This window comes from Myotis nattereri (assembly GCF_964212035.1).
Source record: "Myotis nattereri genome assembly, chromosome: 4".
NCBI classification, from domain to species: domain Eukaryota; kingdom Metazoa; phylum Chordata; class Mammalia; order Chiroptera; family Vespertilionidae; genus Myotis; species Myotis nattereri.
In genome coordinates this window covers 20727733-20749529 of record NC_138079.1, presented here as the reverse complement: position 1 = coordinate 20749529, position 21797 = coordinate 20727733, and the positions used below count along the sequence as shown (strand labels likewise).

The 21797-nt window shown below is 37.1% G+C and overlaps 1 pseudogene across 1 annotated transcript in view; it reads right to left on the bottom strand.

Annotated features, from left to right (window-relative positions):
* Nucleotides 1-3404, bottom strand: part of LOC308518113 (pleckstrin homology domain-containing family G member 5-like) — a 34986-nt pseudogene extending 31582 nt beyond the window's left edge. Inside the window, exons 1-2 of the transcript in view lie at nt 3363-3404; nt 515-654 (exon numbers count right to left, since the gene is read on the bottom strand). The product of the transcript in view is annotated as a pleckstrin homology domain-containing family G member 5-like (transcript). The remainder of the gene's footprint in view (nt 1-514; nt 655-3362) is intronic.
* Nucleotides 3405-21797: the final 18393 nt, after the last annotated feature.

The following is a 21797-nucleotide window of genomic DNA, read 5'->3' as shown; positions in this document are numbered from 1 at the left end:
GGCTCTCAAGCACTAGGGTATGCTAATTCCATTCATAGTATCTTAGTGATCTCAATAAATAGTTCTTAAAATGCATATATATATATACAGTAACTTGTAATCATTTCTTAGAAACAGCAAAATTCTGGCTCTAGTTTTGCATCAGAATCATATAAACCAATTTTATATTGTTACAACATGTTTCGCTATCTAAAAGAAATACAATGTCTTTTTAACTCTACACTTTTTGAATGTTTTTTTCTGTGATAGAACTAAAGGGAAGAACAATATTATTTTTAGTGACATGGATAGAATCACATATCAATTTTTCATATTTGCAGGATACAGAAAACAAAAGATAATGCATTTTATTTATTATGTAAGCAATCAAAGAGACACAGAATTGATATTTGGCCTTCTGTGTATGCATATCAAGTATGTCAAATAGAACTACTGTTTAAAACTTTCTGAAGAATTTGTAGACAAAGGAAACAATTCTGGGTAGTCTTAAAAATCCTGAAGAGATAAAGCTCACTTTCTAGGGGCGGTGGAGTAGGTCAACATTGAGTAGCCTTTAGATGTATGCGCTGGGATACCACAAAAGCTTGCCTTTGTAAAAATAGTTAACAAAGGCATGGTGACGTCTTTGCTCTTCTGCTGCATTCTACTTTCTACCTAGTAAGGGAACCAGTGATTAAAAAGAAAAATCCATAAAGAAAGTGAAAAGAATTAGAAAAAAAATGTAGTCACACAATAAGTATGTCAGTAAATACATCTGTAGGCACCATCACACTCCACTCTGTTCTAACAGACACTTTCCTTTCTGTTGAGTCTGAATATGACATCAGAATAGTCCCTGTACTATTCTACACAGCCCTCTTAATTAATCAAGATTAGATCAATTCTACTTATCACTGTGAGTTTCAAGGTTCCCCCCACCTCTTTTAAAGAATAAATGTCTTGTTAAGTGACTCCCTTTCTCTGTCAAAGCTAAAGCAACATTTGAAATATTTGGGGGGAGGCTCCTTATATGTTTTTTTCTTTGCTTTGTTATATAGATACTAGAGCAGCCGTGGGCAAACTACGGCCCGCGGGCCGGATCCGGCCCGTTTGAAATGAATAAAACTAAAAAAAAAAAAAAAAAAAGACCGTACCCTTTTATGTAATGATGTTTACTTTGAATTTATATTAGTTCACACAAACACTCCATCCATGCTTTTGTTCCGGCCCCCCGGTCCAGTTTAAGAACCCATTGTGGCCCTCAAGTCAAAAAGTTTGCCCACCCCTGGGCTAGAGGCTCGGTGCACAAAGTTCGTGCATGGTTAGGGTCCCTAGGCCTGGCTGGCGATCAGGGCGGATTGGGGCCTTCCAGCTGCCAGCCAGGGCCTTCCTTCCCTGGCTGCCGGCTGCTGGCTGGGGCCTTCCTTTGTTCTGCATCACCCCCTGGTGGTCAGTGCACGTCATTGGAAGTGATCAACTCCTGGTCTCCAGGTTGAACTCCCCAGGGACACTTTGCATATTAGCCTTTTATATATATATAGATAATAATATTCTTCTACTATCCCTGATAATTTATAGATATATATTTTCTAAATCACCTCCAGTAAGGCTAGCTTTCAAATGAAGAGGGTTTGACAGTTATTAAAGGAGTTTACGGGATGGCCCAACACAGTCAACAAGATGATATTCTTAGGCAAGACTACTTTCCTCTTGATGTCTCTTCATTCAAAGGTAACATTTTAAAATTAATTTTATGTAGCTCTAAGAAAGTCCTTGGAGATAACTACTTTTTGAATGCTTGTTTTTGTTTTTGTTTGTTTAATTTCTTTTTCTAATTACTTCACTAGCCCATTTTAAGAATTCCTTAACAGTCCCTTGTGCAAACTCTTGGGGCCACAAATGTATCAGAACACAGATTGCTTTTGGATTTTAACATATTAATAAGTATCTTATACACCATAAGCATGTTAAGATCCAGGAATGGCTGCACTCTGAAATCAAATTTATTTTATTGCTTATAACATATAAATAATTATACCATGTGGGCTAAATAATAACTAGAAGGAGTTTCCTGTTCATGTAGGAATTGTTTTGCTTCCAAATGAACTTGAACAAAATGTTCAACAATAGTCATAGCAACTGCTTGGCCAGTTTGGCTCAGTGGTTGAGCATTGAACTATGAACCAGGAGGTCATGGTTTGATTCCCGGTCAGGGCACATGCCTGGGTTGCAGGCTCATCCCCAGTGGGGGTTGTGTAGGAGGTAACAGATTTTTTCTCATCATTGATGTTTCTATATCTCTCCCTCTCCCTTATTCTCTGAAATCAATTAAAATATGTTTAAAAAAATAGTAACAGCAACAACATCGATAAAAACCTCTTGGTTTTTAAAGCTTTTAGGGTTTTGGAATTGCTATTATGATTTTGAGAAATGTATTATTAAAAAGAAGATATAAGCTTTATTAAATTCCCTCTTTTCTTATTATTTAAAATGGTATTTGGTTAATCAAACAAGCATTCTTCGTAATCCAATTATATAGCCAATTTAAATTCCTTTATACTTTTGTGTTATACATTAAAAAATTAGAATCTAGACAAAGGTGTCAGGTTATTTTACTCATCCTCACTGATTGTAATAAGTCAAATTTTACTATTGTTTATTGTTTTCTTTTACAGTATAGTGTATCTGAAACAAATTTGTACTTAAATTTTATGTAAAGTAATGCAGTTCAACAAGACCTGAGTATTTTGTCTTATGCCAAATTATATCCTGTTTTTTTAAACATGGGTTGAAAAAAAAATAAATGTATTGCCAAGAATAAAGGTGATATTGAAATGAAGAACCAATATTTTGGCAAAGCATCATTACCCATAGGAGTCTCATTAATGCTTTGGCACAAAAATTAGGTAAACAACATGTGGTTTAGCAAATCTATTTAGCCCCCAGGGGAGGACTTGAGCATAGGGAGAACAATATGGAACATCAGCTTTTACTGTGTTTCCCAAATGCTCATTGCTATTTTATGGAGATGAGGGCACAGGTAGTATTACAAAGTTTCCCAAGTAATATAATCTCAAGTGTACAGGCATTTGATGCTATCGGACACTTTAATATCATCACCATAGCATTACCTACTCCACACACGTACACACAAATAATTTTTCACATTTTAAAATCTTTTTTAATATTTTATTTTTATAAGTTTTCTCTTAAAACACGAGTTTCTGATTAACTTCTAATTTTTCTTCTGGTGGTAAAGCAGTCTTGTGGGGGCACTTGCAGTATATACTTTTTCTTGTTAGAAATAGATAGAGGCAGCCTTTGGCTAACTGAATTAGAAGGCTTCACATTAGAGGACAGGGCTATTTCCCTCGGTCACTTGCCTGCTTGGCTGAAAACTGCTGTGGGAGCTGTGCAAGAGCCATCGTTCTAAATATAATCTCTACTTATGCTTATACAAGTGATGTTCTAAGTCTAATCTTTATGCTTGAGCAGTGTGTACAAATAATAGGCGAGTCAATCGAACCATATCATTCATGATCAATTTTTCAAACCAAGTTAAAATAAGTTGAAAATGGCCTCACTACAATGTTCTATTATATTTCCCTTAATCTATAATTTTTTTTGTTTTTTTTATTCTACTCCAGTACACCTTCGTGTTGAAAGAAATGAAGTCCACCTCAATGAGAGCAGAGCTACTGACAGAGCTTGCTAGAGCCGCGTTTGAGTTTGGGAGAGATTCAAAGGCAGGCAGGGGCATGGGAAAACTTTACAGGGAAAAAGGGGAAGAGTTCTACCATGTACTGAGTGAAAGATGTTGTCACAAGGATTAACTAGAAGCAGGGCATCCTTCATAACAAGTTTGAATTTCTCTTATTGATCATGACTTGAGAATGAATCAAGCATGAGAAAGTGGGGGGAGGAGCTGGCAGTCTGAATGTGTACTGACGATTCTGGATGGACTGAGTGCTTTAGAGGTGTGGTTTGGCTTCCTGGGCTGTTCAGGGCAGAGGTTGTGGGTCAAAGTTCTATTGTCACATATGGTCTTGCCATGGCCCACTTGTTTATATTGTCTCATATTAGGTAGTTACTACACACATGTGGCTGCCTGTAGCAAAACTCTCAAAGGTGTATAGAGTTTTAGGAGTACACCTTCATCCTAATCTGTTTTGAGAATCATTGTTTCAGTTATTTCCAGGTTTAAATTCTAGTAAATAATAAATTAGAAAAAAATTACTTGTTTTAAATTTAGCTTCTGGTATTCTAGATTAAGGTTTGTTTCGCCAAGAATCCAAGAATGTTAATAGAAGGCTTATTCTTTAACTATCAATGTTTTCTGAAAAGGGATGGCTTGATTATCTAGGCAGAGAGACTACAATGGCTTAACCTGAGGTGCTCTGAAAATTCCAATCATCAGAAAAATGTGCCTCCATTTTAATGATCACTTTATAGACCAAGAATCTGAGAAACAGAGAATGTAAGTGGTTTGTCTAAAGACATTAAAAAACAAACACAAAACTTTTCATATTGTTATGCCCAGATTTCAAGATCCCCGAAAGACCACCAGGGAGCCAGCCAAGTCCGATGCAAAAGCAAAGAGTCTTTATTCAAGCTAGCTCAGCTCCCCGACCAAACTCACCGATGCAGCGGCAGGAGGCAGAGAGAGGCTGAGCTCTGTGGGGAGAGGGGTTTTATAGGGGGGTTGGAGTAAGGGGAGGAGAAAGGACTGTGGGTCCTGCCGATTGGCCAGGCGTAAGTCGGTGTCTTGTTACACAGGATGTGGTCATATCTATGGCGTGCACTTCCCTTGATTGTCATTGGTTAGTTTAAAGAAATCCTGGGTGTGGCTAGCAGAGGCTTGGGCTTCCAGGAAGAAGCTCCTTGCTGAGCACATGGCTGCTCAAAAATGGAGGATCCAGGGTAAGATGGAGGGCATAGCCCTTACCCTCGGGCAAGATGGAGGGCGTAGCCCTAGCCCTTTCAATGTATCCACAGAATTCCAAGTTTTCTCACAGGTTTTGGAACAAATTTTATCCTGAAAATGTGTGGGTATTTTATTTATTACTTTATTTTTGCCTATTTATTAACAATGAAAACTTGAAGAAACAAAAATAATTTCAACAATTACAATCATCACTTGCCATTAGAAAAATTGGGCTACAAAGGTTTCAGTCACAGAAATATATTTCAAGGTGAAGAGTACAAGATGCCAATAAAAGGTGCCCTAAAATATTCCACCAAAAACATTTCTTAATTACAGTGGTGGTTTTAACATATTTTCAAAAATTCTTTGCTACTCTTTCCTCCAGGAAGTAGGCTTAAGTGTCCCCCCTTTGAGTGAAAATTGGATTTAGTAAATCCCTTCTAATGAACAGAGTAGGGAAACACTTTTAAATGTAATTTTACAGTAGATGAATCTGGCAGACACCACTGTAACCAAGTGACCAAGTTAATAACACCAGTGATAAAAATGTGAATATCATCTGCCTCCTGACAGGATGCAATGAGAAGTGAACTACACCTAAATGCCATGGTCTCTGAAATCCATAGCATCAGTCTCATCATGAGAAAATATAAGACACATCCAAATTGAAAGACATTCTAGGAAATACCTGATGATACTTTAAAAAGTTTCAAAAGGATGAAAGAAAAAAAAAGGGGGAAAGATAGAGGAATGCTACAGATATAAGGTTTCTAAGGAGATATGTACCATGATATTCTGGACCTCATCCTGCAACAGAAGAAAAGGACATTAGTTTAAAACTGGTGAAATATGAACAAACTTTCTAGTTTAGTAAATCCTACCCTATCAAAGTTAATTCCTTAGTTTTGACAAGTGTGCCACGGAGCAGCAAAAAGCTAAGTATAGGGGAAGCAGGATGAAGCATGCACATGAACTCTGCCAATTCTTAATAACTCTTCTGTGAACTCACATTTATTTCAAACATAAGAGTTTTAGAAATAATAGAGTCTGTATCACTTTACTGAACACTGAAGGCTTCCCCATAGATAATTTTGTTTTTTAAATCAACCACTCTTCAACTTGCCTCTTTTCTCCAATGCTGATGCCAAATTTTACTTTTAAGTTATCTGATTTCTGTTTTGGTGAAACAGCAATATTAGAAAACATAAGGATCACTCTAACATCTTACAAAAGCAAGTTCTCTGGCATTTGTGATAGGCTGATATTTTTCATCTTGTCTTTCTATGGATGAAAGAGCAGTTATCGGGGTATCTGAAGACTGGCAATCTGTACGCAGCTGAACTAACAGCAAACATGTGATACTGTTTGAACCTTTTTAGAATTCAAATTCCTTATCTGAATGTGCAGTTACGCTTATTTAATTGTAAGGGGTAGAAATTCTGCCAAAAGCATTTTAACAAGACGTACAACAACCATGATAATATATCGTATAGGGACAAATGAATATGTGAAACAATTATAAAAATCAAGGAAAGGGTAAAAAATAAGAGTAGTGACTACATTAGGTGAGAAATAGAATGTTTTATATTCAAATTTATGTTATTAGGTCAGTATATTTACTTTTTACACATAATTCTAGCATAACTTACATTTAGATTTCACACTTTCTCTTGTATGGATGAAAAGTTTTATAATAAAAATAAGAAATAGGCATAATGTGAACAATATTAATTTCTTGAGAAATATACTTTCTTTCATTAGAAGAAATATACAAGGAAGGTACTTAGGCCACATTAAGGCATGAAATGACTCTTCAGTGAAAACCTATAAATTTCTCCTGTGTTATAAATGTTTAATACCTTTTTTCTTGACTGAGTCTCTCCCTTCTTCTCCTGAGTTATTAAACATATTAAATAGCACAAAATTAAACTTTATGTTACCCCTAAGTAATGGCAAATCCGTTCTAAGATTGATTCTGATAATCCACAAAAGTTGAAATTTGAAATATTTTATTCATGCCTTAAAAATTAGCTGGACTGAGGCTACATACATAAAAGTGTCCAGAAACTCAAAGCTGCAGCCAAATCTGGCCTTTGGGAGAATCCGGAGAAAATTGCATTCTCAGAGGTTTCCCCATCTGAACCTCATTGCCGTGCCCCAGAGCACAAACCTGGCCTCATGACTTATCAATAACTTCCTTCTAAGCCATTCACTCCTTATCCTATAAACTATTTACAGATAATACTCTGGTGAAGTCGATACCTGGTGACCTGTTCCTCAGGGAAGACAAGGGTTAGTTCGCAGTGCTACACTAAAGTCATATTTTGCCCAGCCAATATAATCTTTTAGACTTTTTCTGAGGCTTTGAAACTCACTGGAACCTGACTTGCATAATAACTAGCCTGCAAAATGGAGTGACAGGAAGGTACTTCATATTAGAACTCTTGTCAGAACATAAAGCATAAAATATGAATGGAGAGCAGGCTTCCACGCAAGCTTTTTCCTGCCAGCAGAGTTTTCTCAGTCTCTGCCACTCACCCCATGGTCCTGAGTGACACCATCTGTTTGAGGAGGGAAGACACCCAGTTCAGGGGAAGCAGAGAGGAGCCTCTGAGAGGATTTTATTCTCTGTCTTGTGGAATTGAGGGATCTTCAATGGGTTTTTTGAATGGGTTAGTGGAGGTTCCTTTCTGGTATCTGATAAACCATTGCAACACTTTTATAACAACAAAAGAGAAATAATTAATTTGGGGTAATCTTTCAATAAGGTGAAAAAAACACTGAAGTAATTTTAGGAAAGGCATAATGATCAAAAAATTGCTTCTAACACTGTGCCTCTAATTAAAGTAAGTAAACCTGCATTATCTATTTCTGTAAAAACAGGAACATCTCGTGGATGTTGCTCTTTCTGGCATTTCAAAACATATGATCATTGAAGATATTGGTGAAAATATAATTATTTTACAAATCATAAAATATATAAATAAAACAGTAAACATTCTCTTTTTTGATGATTATGGAAGATGTAACCTTGTCACATTAAAAAAATAATCACTTCCTTACAATTAATAAAAACCTGTTTTTGAGCAAGGCATGTTTTTTCTTGGAGTATTGCTTATAACATTTATTTACTGTTGGTGCAACTTGCATATTTTAAAAGTTTACTGGTTACTGGGCTATTAATCTACATTTCTTTAATGGAACATGTACTTTAAAAATTATCAGCCAATTTGTATATAAAAGAAGAATCGATGTCAGAAGAGAAGAAGCAACTCGGGATAAAAAATTGAATGGCCCTATTAGATTTTTTAGTTTCTTGTTATTATATCTTTCTTCAATAATAGGAATAAAGTTCTACCTAGTTTCTATATTAAAACATAAAAAAGGAAAATTTTAATTTTAAGGTTACATAACTATAATTTTTCTTGTATATGAATAAGAATTACAAGAAATAATTTCACCAGCTATAAAAAATAGTTTATATTTTTGACAAATCAAGCCCATGTTCATTATTCTAATAAACAATCAATTTAGTTATCCACAGAATACCCTAAATATTAAGGCTAACTATGTTAATTCTAGATACATGTTTATATGTGTTCAAGGAAAAATTTAATAAGAAGCTGGGAGTATATATATATAACTACTGTACCAGCAATACTTTTATTTATGACTTGAAATTTCAGTCAATAAAACTAATCTCAAATGCTTTAATGCCAGGTTGTAGGTCAGTTTGCCATAGTTGAGTAAACTAGCACATTTTAAAGAAAAATTAAAGAGTGCTAACATTGGCTTGGCTTTGTTCTAACACTGTGCTTGGCTTTGTTCTCCATCATCAGCTCTCACACACACATCAGCCCTACAAACACATAATTCTAAATTGTACTTTCTACAGCAATTACTGAACAGGAACCTTGGTACCATCTGATCATGTGACAAATGCCTATGGGAAGACACTGATTGCTACTAATTATAAATTTAATTATTGATTTGGGCCTCTGGCTGAAATGTTTCTGAAAGGCACTGGATTTTTTAATTCCAATTTATAATTATTGCTCATGAATCCTATCATTAGAGTCCACACTCCCTATCAATTGTAGAATTTATTTTTTCTTTAAATCACAATTAACTTGTCTATAATTTTATTAATGCCAAACTACCTGTCATTTCAGTCTTTTGATTTTGGTAAATATGTGATATTGAACTAAACTATAGGGTGCTCCATTCAATGTTTTTTTTTTTTTCTTTTTTTTTTTTTCTTGTGGATAAGAATCAAATCCTACAAGTCTGGTGCCACCTTGAGAACTGCTGCTATAAACTACACAGAGCTACTGAACAGTCTTTCCAATTATGTTTGAAATGAATAATGTGCAATGTTTGCCAGGATGACTTTTAAATTACCAGGCATTCTAGAATAAATATATCATAGTACTTATTTTTGGAAATGCATGTATTTGTATATTGTTCTCCAACAGAATATATATTATTCTAAAAAATACCCAAAATGCTAACTAATACTTTGTTAGTTTGGGGAAAGAAATATTTTATGAGATCCATTAAAAATTAGTACATATATAAATAATATATATCAGAAAATATACATATATTATCAACAGATATTTTCATAAGGAGTGTCTGTGAAGAATTTTATGAAAGAATTATGTTTGAAGAGAAAAGGTGACTTTTACTCTTATATACTACAGGTAATATAAGAATCTCAAATATTTTGGTCACTATATTATTTTGAAAACTTTCAATAGTTTTTGTTTTGTTTTGTTTTTTTTGGTAGATTAATTCCCAGTGAAGAGTAATTGAGGGGCAAGTTGAATATCTACTTAAAAGAACCCTTATGTTTTTTGTGCTTTACAATTTTTTTACAGGTATTGCATTTTAAAATAGTAGGTAAAATTTTAAAATAAATTTTAGTTAAGATATTGGTTTTGTTTTGGGAAGGAAGCAAAATTTCCTCAGCAACTGAGTTTGTATTTGCTGCCGATTTATTTAGCACAGATTCCCTATGGGAATTATACTTATTTCACAGGCCAATAGCATTTAGCATAGTAATATCTTAATAAACTAAGTAAAGAAATCACTCTAAACAAGTGACAGATTAATCACATCATTGTTCCAGGCAAGGGGAGATAGAGGAATGAAGCCCAAATTTGAGGAATGATTCCCAGCTGCCAGCAAAACGTCCCTGGTTGCTAGAACATCGTTGCTAGGGAATGAAGATGCTGGTGTTGGTGGGCAGGGCGATCTCCTCACACGGCACTCTGCAGCTTTTTGCCAATGCCAACCACAGTCACCTTGGCCATGCAGGAGCTAAATGCCCCAAAAGTCTTTCATAGAGCTTTTAGTTAGCGAAGAATCTTCTTTCCCAAACCGAATCTCTCAAATAGTCCACAGACTGTCAGTATTTATAGTCTCAATGTCCTCCTTGTCCCAGTTGCTTCTCCACATGTCTGGATAAGCCCCCAGCAGGGCCCCTCAGCAGCTGGGCCGCTGACTTCTTGTCAAGGACAATAGATGTGGACTGATGACATCCAGGCACACTTGACTTCATTCTTATATCAAAGCACATTGTTTTTGTCTTTGTTGTAAACAACGGGATTAAAACAATTTACTTAAGACATAAGCAAATGGATTTCAATCATATTAAACCAATATGTAATACATATATTACATATATTAAGTAGATTTCTAAATGACCTTTGGAAGGCAAAGAAATGCAGTCTATCTCAGAGAGAAGGCAAACTTAAAATTGCTTATCTAAACTCTAATTTAGGAGAAAATGTTAAACATTTTATTTTTCATGACTGAAAATGCACTTCAGTCTTTTTGCTGTTTTCTAAATCCGGTTGAGTCTGATAGAAAAATCAAATGTCATATCTTTAAAACAACAAAATAGAAAAAGAAGCATGGATACTTGGAACAAACAGACAGTTGTCAGTGGGGAGGGGTTTGGGGAACATGATGAAAGAAGGTGAAGAGATTAGCCATCTATACCTATCACACTGACACAAACAGAGTGGCGTCAGAGAGAAAGGGAAGGGTAGGTAAAGGTGGGCAAAGTGGGGGAGGGTTGTTAAGATTTGGGGAGTTGGGGATGGAAAGACTTTGCTTGGGGCAATGAGTACACAATGCCACGGGCAGTTGATGTTGCATTGCGTTGTGCACTTGAAACCTGCATGGTTTTGTGAACCAATGCCACCCCAATAAATACAAAATAAATAAATAAATATAATAAAATAAAATAAATAGTATTTACCTGAAATTTTTACAAATTAGCATGCTTCTACTGCAAAGAATAACTACATATTTTCTTAAATTTTAGGATTGTGTGTATAATCCTGTTAACATTTAAAAATGTAGACTAGTAGAAGATATTTGCATTTCCTTAACATTAAAATTGACTGCTGTAATAGCTTCCAGGTTACTATCTAACTCTTGTGATATAAACAACTTCATGGATAGTATTGAGGCTAAACAGTTTCAATTTTCTCCCAGCTGGACAACAACTTGCCTAAACAGCTGCTCCAGCCTCCGTCTTTGCCTCGGGTCCAAGACCTGGATTTCAAACGAGAAAAAGTAGCTAAGGGCAATGGATTGATGATGATGTTATTTTATTTTGGATAGTTATTTACTTAATTTAAACAAACAGATTTTAACTCATGCTTTATCATGAAAAGTTTACTTATTTATATTTTTGCTTTAAAAGCATGAATCGCATAGAAAAATAAGACTGTGATTTAATATGGGGTAACTAGGAATCTATGTACTGGAAATTTTTACATATGAATTATGAGCTAGCTTGACTTTTTAGAAGATCAAAATTGCACACAAGCACTAGAGACATTTTTAAGATGCTTCACTCTCTTTCTGGAATGTACCTTTCCAAACATCCCAATATTAACAGGATATGGTATCAAACTTTTAGAGCTTTGGCTTGGACAAAGGTAAGGGTTAGGGCCAATGAGATTTGGAGAATTACAGTGAAATTAGGGCAGCCCAATTGGCAGGATAGATAAAAGGTCTCTGTGAAATCTGAAAACAATGCAAGGATCTTTGTATCTGAGTCTAACACTGCCGGGGTCCTGCCCCAGCAGGTCCAGGGGTTCCCAAAGGCGTAGATGGAGTCGGCAAAGAAGGAGTGACACGGAGACAGTGTTCAGTTGATCAGCAGCCTAGCCAGGATCTCCAGCCAAGTTCTGGTCTCGATCTCCAGAGAGGTTCTGCTTAGGATCTCCAGCCAGGTTCTGTGTCCATGTTCTCTTGCTAGGTTCTCCAGGTTCTCCAGGTTCTCCAGCCAGGTTCTGTAGCCATATTCCCTCGCTAGGTTCTCCAGCCAGGTTCTGTCCAGGTTCTCCAGCCAGGTTCAGTCACCAGGTTCTAGTCAGGTTCTCTTGCCAATTTCTGCAGTCAGGTTCAGTCCAGGATCTTTTGCCATGTTCTCTCGCTAGGTTCTGTCTCTAGGTTCTGAGGCCAGTTTCTGTCCAGGATCTTTTGCCATGTTCTCTCCAGCGAAGTTCTTCTGTCCCTAGAGAACGTTCTGTGTAGGTTCTGTGCCTAGGTTCTGTCTCTCTTCGTGTCTCTTGCTGTCTTGTTACATCTGTATTTATACCAGTTGATTCAATCCTATCAATCTCTATTACAAAGGTGAGGGCGTTTCTAATCTCCATTCCAGGGATTAAAGATTATGTAGCTTAAGCATGATTGTTCGTAGTTATAAGTGATTAATTACCCACCTGGCACTTAGTTAAGAGGTTTTATTCCCTCCCTAACTTCAGGGGAAAATCCCTACCTGGGGAAACAACCTTTCTCAGAGACCTTGCTTAAAACACATAGTGCCTAGAAGGTGAGCAAACATATTAAGAACAGTATGCCATATATGCCAGGTCCCTTGAAACAGCAAGCATGGACCGGCTCCCGGCATAACACCCTCCCAATTTAGCTATTTCACAATAATATGATGAAATAAAAAATATTTATCTTTCTGCCCCCTGCCTATTTCCTCCTGATGATGTCACAGGCCTAAGACAATAACTATTCATTTAGTCTTGCTATACTGTAAAAAGAGATGAGATTCCACCCAGACATGGAGATGTGGTCAGAAGAGCTAGTTTTGCAATGCCTATATTTGTAAAATGGGAATATTCTAAGTGAATCTATGGTTAAAAGTCAGAAAATTGGTTACCCTTATGGAAGGGAAGGTCAGATTCTGTTTCTTAGCCTGGGTCTTATTACAAGTTTGTGACACTTTTGTAATTACAAGTCAATATCAATAAAGGAAAAAAAAAACATATATTGAACATATATTACCAATCAAGTAATGCTATATAGATAAAGGTTCTCTTCATTCAAGGCAGATGAAAGAGGGAAGAAAGAAAATAAGTAAATGAGTGAAAACATTTATTTTTTAATTGGACTCAAATTCACTTATGAAAAATTTAGATTTTTGATTGTAATTAAATTAAAAATGTAAATAAACTTGAAAAGTCCATTATAACACTATTAACCAGACACAACCTTATTTTTCAGCATGTGACCCCTTTGTTTTGGTACACATACACATATGTGGGCACCTAGATAGAACTGGAAAAGAGATAAGAGAAGGGAAATAAGAGTTAGGGACATAGGTTTTGTTTGAAAGGAAATCTTTGGATGGAGCAGGAGCCTTTGCGAATTGTGAGTGTGAGTTACAAGTTGGTGACCATCAGTGGAGCCTCAGGACACCTGAGAAGCTGGGCTGCTCCAGTGGAATTTGTAGTTATGATGGCTTCCTGAGAAAAATCACTCTTCAGCATAGAAAAGGCTAACAGGGAGATTATCGAGCAATGGAGCAAAGGAGTTTGGTCCATGGTAGAGGCCATGAAGACAGGCTAGATGAGGGTTTTTAATGGAAATCACATAGAATGAACTAGCTTTTGCCCGGGGGCCATACAAAAGTGGCAACTCTTCTTGCAGCGTCTGTGGTTGTTGCTTAGTGCTGATGTAGGCAGTGCCCAGCTCCTCAACACTTCTTTTCAAAATGCCGGCATCCGAGTCCTTCCTCCTGTCCTCCATGATGCCCAGAAACATAGATTAATTGTCATGGAAACCACGATGAAGCCACATATTTAGATAGATAAATATTTAATTTGATAGTTAAACAGACTGGTAATGGATATTTGCATTTAGATATTTGGGGATGGATCCAAAAGTTTTGTGAACAACATCTCTGGTCCTGTATCTCCCGACCCTTTAATTTTAAAGGAGTTTTAGATTTTCCCTAACTCATTAGTTTTTTGTTTTTTTTTTATTTGGGGGGGAAAGAGAAGGGGCAATACATTTGAGAAACTTCTGCTCAGTCAAAGAAGAACTTGTTAGTGCATCTGATTTGTACTCAGCACTTCAGAGAAAACTAGATAGAATAGGACGGTAGGAGTTCCCAGCGGCTGGTTGAACTACTTACATTTAAAGCCAGACAACGGTGGAGAGAGCCAAAGTTCTTTTAGAAGAGCTATGGTCGTAGTTGAGAAGCAGAAGCATGTATGATGTGTTAGGACATGGCTCACAGCACTCACACACAGGAACTGAGTTTAGAAGGTGGCATGTATCAGAAAGATCAGGAGTCATCACAAGGATGTCCAACAAGGCCAGGCATAAAGATAATGATTGTGCTGGGGTTTCAATTGCATGTGTCACCAGGATGCCCAGAGTTTTAGCTCAAAGGAATCATTTCGGGCTCTGTAATATAGCATTAAAAATTGCTTTCAAAGGTAAGATTTATATAAAAGATCAAATTTCAAGGTTTGCCCTGGCCAGTGTGGCTCAGTTGGTTGGGTGTCACCCCATCCAGCAAATGGTTGCCGGCTCGATTCCCAGTCAGGGCATATGCCCAGGTTGCAGGCTCAATTCTAGGCAGGGGGCATGCAGGAGGTAGCTGATATTGATGTTTCTCTTTCTCTGTAAAAATAAATTAAAATATGTATATTTTTTAAGTTGCAAGGTTGGGTCCTGATCTTCTGTAAGGGAAGGCTTCCCTCAATGCATAGAGAGTAAATTCCTGAAATGAAGAGAAGTCATTCTATGACAGTTGGAACCTTGAGTTAAGCTAGGTGTGGTAGCAAAAGGAGTTGGAGAGGAGAATAATTGTGTGCATTCCATGGAGTGGTGCAAAAGGGAGGACGCAAGAGGAATTCAACCTACTTTTGCCCTTGAATTCATGAGAATATTAAATAAGACGACCAACTCCTTTAAACTAGTTATTTTGGGAGTGAAGAGAGATGCTATTAATAATTGGACAGTGGGTGTAAATTGGGATGTTTGGGCACACTATTATTAGGGAAATTTTTGCATGTATCAGCTGGAAAGTTCCGTGACATGGGAGGGCACAGGTAATCTTTTCAATTAAGACCAGAGTTCTGAGTCATTTGGACCTTGAGCACTGCCAAAGCTGTGGGGGATAGCTGCTTCCCCAGTATTCAATCATACTGAATTGTCTTCCTACTTTCATCTCCATAGGTCTTCGCTTTAAGAAGATTATGAATTTCTTGTGAGAAGAGATTGTGCTTAGTGCTGTATATATGACATAGAAATCCATATATTAAAGGTAAAATCAGAACAAGGGGAAACAAAGATTACTCAATTTTGAAGTTGAAGTTAAATCTTAAATCTTTCTTTTACTTTTCCATCTTGTGGTCATAAAAAAGGAAGCATGGTGTAAGAGTAAAATGTCAAAACTACAGAAAAAAAAAAAATACCAGCTTAAATCACATAGTTTGCTAATTATTTGTAAAAATCTCTGAATTGCCTGTTTACAAAATTTCTTTATTGATATTTGAGTATTGGTTACAATAATTCAATAATTTAATTTTACCTGTATTTTCGTCAATGTAAAAAGAAAAATGAGAATTAGTAAATTATAAAAAGAGCTAAAATAAAATGTGCAAATAAAAATTTCTCACAAATATTTCAATCACATTTTGCAAGCACTTATTTTTTTTCTCAAACATAGCAAAGAAATATATGCCAAAATACAGGAGTGAAACTTACCAGATGCCCAACAGCCTCAAGCCACAGAGATATTGGTCAAAACATGAAAATTCACAGATGTAAGACAGTCTGTTATTCTGCTTCAGGCACTATTTTCAGTCCCCAGTAAAGTCACTGAAGTGTATGACATCAGATAAATCTATTTATATTTTAATTTTGTAATTTTGATTAAATGAAGACTTTCAACTTTTATATATATATATATATATATATATATATATATATATATATATATATGCATCACTTCACTAATTCTATTTACACCATATTTTTCATGGTCATATGAATAGAATAAAATATGTGATAAGCTAAGTCACATAAATATAAATATTCTCAGTTAAATAAAGTTGATTAATTCATTTCTTAGATCAACTTTGTTTTAAATAATGTTTTACATAAAAAAAATACAACAAAAGCCAGGCTAGTATGGCTTGGTGGTTGAGTGTCCACCTATGGACTAGGAGTCATAGTTCGATTCCCAGTCAGGGCACATGCCCAGGTTGTGGACTTGATCCACAGTAGGGGGCACATAGGAGTCAGCTAATCAATGATTCTCTCTCATCAGTGATGTTTCTCTCTTTCTCTCCCTCTCTCTTCCTATCTGAAATCAATAAAAATATATTTAAAATATAATAATAAATAAAACCCCATATTCTAAAAGAAAAAAAACAAACATTGGTTTTGTCCCCAGTGCCATTGTTGCCAAGGTAACCAATAATTTTCACATTTCTAAATTAAATGATCAAGTTTTAGTTCTCATCTAGCTCATCAACATTTGGCACAGTTAATTACTACATTATCTTTCAAAGAGTTCATTCACTAATATTAAAGTAAAAATATTCAAACCTGTAAAGAATTTTTGTGAGTTTATTTGAGCCAAACTATGGACATTTGCCAGGAAGCAGAATCTCAAAGGATTGAGATAATGGTCCGGAGAATGGGGGTTTTTTCACCTTGTTTTATACATTACAATCAAAAGAGAAAACATAAGTGGGTCACATGAAATCCATTGATGATAGATTAGGGAAGTGGGAGAAAGCAAAGCTGGGAAACCTCTGGGATTGGTTAAAAAGCAAAATGATAGACACATACTTCTTTTTTTTAAATTTTTAAATATATTTTTTATTGATTAAGATATTACATATGTGTCCTTATCCCCACATTACCCCCTACCCCCCCCCGCCCCCGCTCATGACCTCCCCCCCCTCCCCCCCATTGTCCGTGTCCATTGGTTAGGCCTATATGCTTGCATATAAGTCCTTTGGTTGATCTTTCCCCCTTATCCCCACCCTCCCCTACCTTCCCTCCAAGGCCCGACAGTCCAATCAATGCCTCTCCGTCTCTGGATCAGTCCTTGTTCATCAGTTTATGTTGTTCATTATATTCCACAAATGAGTGAGATCATGTGGTATTTATTCGCTCTCCAGTTCCATCCATGCTGTGGCAAATGGTAAGAGTTCCTTTTTCTTCTTCCTCTTCTTAAAGAATACCTTTCAGCATTTCATATAATGCTGGTTTGGTGGTAATGAACTCCTTTAGCTTTTTCTTATCTGTGAAGCTCTTTATCTGACCTTCTATTCTGAATGATAGCTTTGCTGGATAAAGTAATCTTGGTTGTAGGTTCTTGCTATTCATCACTTTGAATATTTCTTGCCACTCTCTTCTGGCCTGCATGGTTTCTGTTGAGAAATCAGCTGACAGTCGTATGGGTACTCCCTTGTAGGTAACTGAGTTTCTTTCTCTTGCTGCTTTTAAGATTCTCTCTTTGTCTTTTGCTCTTGGCATTTTAATTATGATGTGTTTTGGTGTGGTCCTCTTTGGGTTCCTTTTGTTTGGGGTTCTCTGTGCTTCCTGGACTTGTAAGTCTATTTCTTTCACCAGGTAGGGGAAGTTTTCTGTCATTATTTCTTCAAATAGGTTTTCAATATCTTGCCCTCTCTCTTCTTCTGGTATCCCTATAATTCTGATGTTGGTACGCTTGAAGTTGTCCCAGAGGCTCCTTACACTATCTTCATATTTTTGGAATCTTTTTTCTTTTTTCTTTCTGTTGGGTATTTTTTTTTCTTTGTATTTCAAATCTTTGACTTGATTCTTGGGGTCCTCTTGTCTGCTGTTGGATCTCTGTATATTATTCTTTATTTCAGTCAGTGTATGCTTTATTTCTAGTTGGTCCTTTTTCATATCCTCGAGGGTCTCACTAGATTTCTTGAGGGTCTCACTAAATTTATTGGCGGTTTCCATAAAATTCTTGAAAAACCTTATGAACGTGGTTTTAAACTCTATATCCAGTCGTTTGCTTTCCTCCATTTCTGTCATTTGTGAACTGTTTCTTTGTCTCCGCATTTTTTTGTGCTTCCCAGTGTTGGAAGAGTGGTTTTGTGTGCTAGGTGTCCTGTAGGTCCCAGTGGCTCAGCCTCCCCCATTACCTGAGGTGGACACTCTTGGTGCACCCCCTTGTGGGCTTTGTGCACAGTCTTGTTGTAGTTATGCCTTGATTGTTGTAGGATCACTGGGAGGAATTGACCTCCAGGCCAATTGGCAGTGGGAATCGGCTGTGTCTGCAGTGGGAGAACTTCTGTGCTGAAGACACCCTTCTGGGGCAAGACTTGCTTCAGTGGGGCTTTGGTGCTCCCTGAGTCTGCCCCCTGGGTGTGTCCCTTATGGATCTGAGGAGTTGTAATCCAGATGGTCCCCCTCTGACCACTGGGTACACTGGCTCTTGGAGGTTACCCAGCAGGAGCTATGAAGAGAACTGCAGATTCCCCTTCCTTTTTTGGAGTTTGGAGGTGCCCTGATGAGGCCCAGCTGTGTAGCAATGCAAGCTGCTGTGGGGCCTTGGGCCTTCTCTTGGAAGTTCTGGGTCTGTGGCCCAGCTGCAGTTTGTTAGGTAATTTTCAGGTCGCAAAGGGCCAGGGCATTCATATGCAAAAGCCTCTGCTGCAGCTTGGGTGGGGCGGGGTCTCAGGGAATCAAAGGGCAGAGCAAGGAACTATGGCGGATTCTCAGCCCTGCCCTAAGGGGCCGCGTGTGTCTCAGTGTCCTGATAATTTAATTGCTGCAAGCACCTCTGAGGGAAAGCCGCCTTCGAGTTCCGAGTTCTGCCCACTGCCAGACAGTCCAGTTTTTCCCCGTATGAGTCCTGGGTCCCCAGAGACTTCCCAGAACCGGAGTTCAGAGCAATTGGGAGCTTGTGACTCCCTCCCAATTCAAAAAGACAGCTGCGTCCTCAGGTACCAGCCCCTTTCCGCGCACTCTCGAGCCTCCGTACCTTTGCACTTTACTTCCGCAGCTCCTGACCCTCAATGTGCTTTTCTCTTTCCTTCTAGTTGTAGAATTTCCACTCCGCCAGCCTTCCTGTAAGTTCTGGATGATGTCCGTTTTATCTTTTTATTGTGTTTTGAAGTTGTTGTAGGAAGCAGCAATTTCGGTGTTTCCCTATGCTGCCATCTTAGTTTCTCTGACACATACTTCTTTTACTTAAGTGAGTGCAGGATAGTTAACAGTCAACAATTAAAAAGATAACAATAACAATGAAGAAATTTTTGGTCTCTGTCCTGGTGCATTTGGTTGTGACCCAGGGGGCCAGAAAAAGGGAAATTACAAGTTACCCAGACATTTCATAGGTATGTTATCTTAGCTGCAAAAAAGACCATAGGCTCAGTTAAGGTATAGATGGACCTTGTCAGGGAAGATACTGGCTTAGAACATGACTACCCACCATAACTGCTTGTAGTTAAAGTTTTAATTTCAGACCGTCCTTTGTGGTTACTTTAGGTCTTTGAGTTTGGAAGACTGCCATGAAAGCCTTCCCTGGGCTTGTCAGGTTAGTATATGGCCCCTTTAGTCCACACTAAGTATATCCCCTGCTTCACCATCTACTTATTCTCAAACTCTCTTTCCATTTCTTCTTCATATTCCCAGGCTAACAACCTTGGTATGCCCAAGAAAACTCTTTTCTGCCTGTCATACTGCAATTGCTCCCTTGGTGATCATAGCTTCAAATCCTACCTGTATCCTTATGACTCCCGGTTTGTGTGTTCGTCCTCTGAAATCTAACCACTTAAAAAACATTTTCATGTGGGTGTCTACTCAACATTTTAGACTTACAATTCACATAACTGAACTCAGGACTTTTCCCTCTAAATATTCTCTTCTTTTAATGCCATCAAACCCGATAATTTTTTTATTACAATAGATAAGGCCAAAAAACAAAAACAAAACTCAGATTGATGTTTGATTTTTCACAATTTAAACCAGAAAATTTCACAGACTTGACCTTGAGCACTCATGAAGGGACATATGAATTATGGGGGCCTTGAAACAATTAAGCACTGTTTTTGAAAACTAGGCAATCACATGGTGAAACTTGATACAAGTTTCAGAATAGCTTTTATTTTATTGCTTCCCAGTGAGGAAAGAAAAAAAGAAAAAGATGTGGAGATCAAAATATATCTGTTAACCTCCAATTCCTGTTACTACATAGAATTACCATAACCATAGTACAGGCTGACAGCTGTACAAATGAAATGTCTTAGGTTCTGGAGAGTAAGAAGCTCAAATGGATCTCAAGTGGCTAAAGTCAGTGTGTCAATTGGTATTTGACCCTCCAGGTTTCTTCTGGAAGCTTAAAGGAAGGATCCATCCTCTTGAATTTTTAAGTTTCTAGAAGTTGTTCATAATCTTTGACCAGTGGCTCCATCTTATCTTGGAAGCCAACAACCACTTCATTTTGAACTCTCCATTCATTGTCCCATATTTCTCTTTGATCATCTGGCTTCCCCCTTTCTCTTATAAGAACCCTTGTGCTTCTATTGGTTCCACCTGGATAATTCAGGATATATCCCATCTCAAGATCCTTAAGTTAATCCACCCAGCCTGCTGCGGGGGTCAGTGGTTGAGCATTGACCTATGGACCAGGAGGTCATGGTTCAATTCCAGGTCAAGGCACATGCCTGGATTGTAGGCTTGGTCCCCAGTTTGGGACTTGCAGGAAGCAGCCAATTGATAATTATCTTTCATCATTAATGTTTCAATCTCTTTCCCTCTCCTTCCCTCTCTGAAATCAATATATTTTATACGTATATATTGATCCTTAAGCTAGTCACATCTGCAAAATCTCTTTTGACCTATAAGGTAGCCTGTTCACAAATTCCTGGGTTTAAGACATGGGCATCCTTGGGATTCTAACAAATGTTTATGCCTGCCACAATATAGAGAGCCATTGCATGTTTAGGACATAGACACTAGGTAGATTTTCATACCTAAATCACTGGCTACAAACACCAATGAAAGCCCTGATGATGCATGCATGCATACAAATATTAACTCATTTCAGAGAACATTTTTATATAGTGATGAAATAGTATAAATTTTTCAAGCAAAATAAAATTAGGTATTTCAATTACTTCCTATAAGAAGAATAAAATAAGTAATGACATAAGTAGAACTAAAATTGATATATATTTATATAATTGATATTCTCCATTGTAATGGATGAAACACAAGGATTCAGAAGAATAAGTTGCCTGCCCATGGTCACATAAGTGATCAATGACATAGCTGAGACAAGAACCAGAGCTCATTTCTACATTTTACTTCTGAGACAGTGTCCTTAAATCTAACTAAACTCAGTAGCCTCCAAAGAATAAATGGAAAATATGTCCATACTCTCTGCTCCTGTTTTCTTTCATTTGTCTTGATGTTATTTAAATTTTCCTATAAGAATATATTATATCTATATTTTCTTAAATAGGAGATAACTTTCAAGAAACTTGTGTGATCTTTATTACTTAATTTAATGTGATATCAATAATAATTATATTTAAAACAATCATTTCTCCCTCTTTGAAGGATTACATGG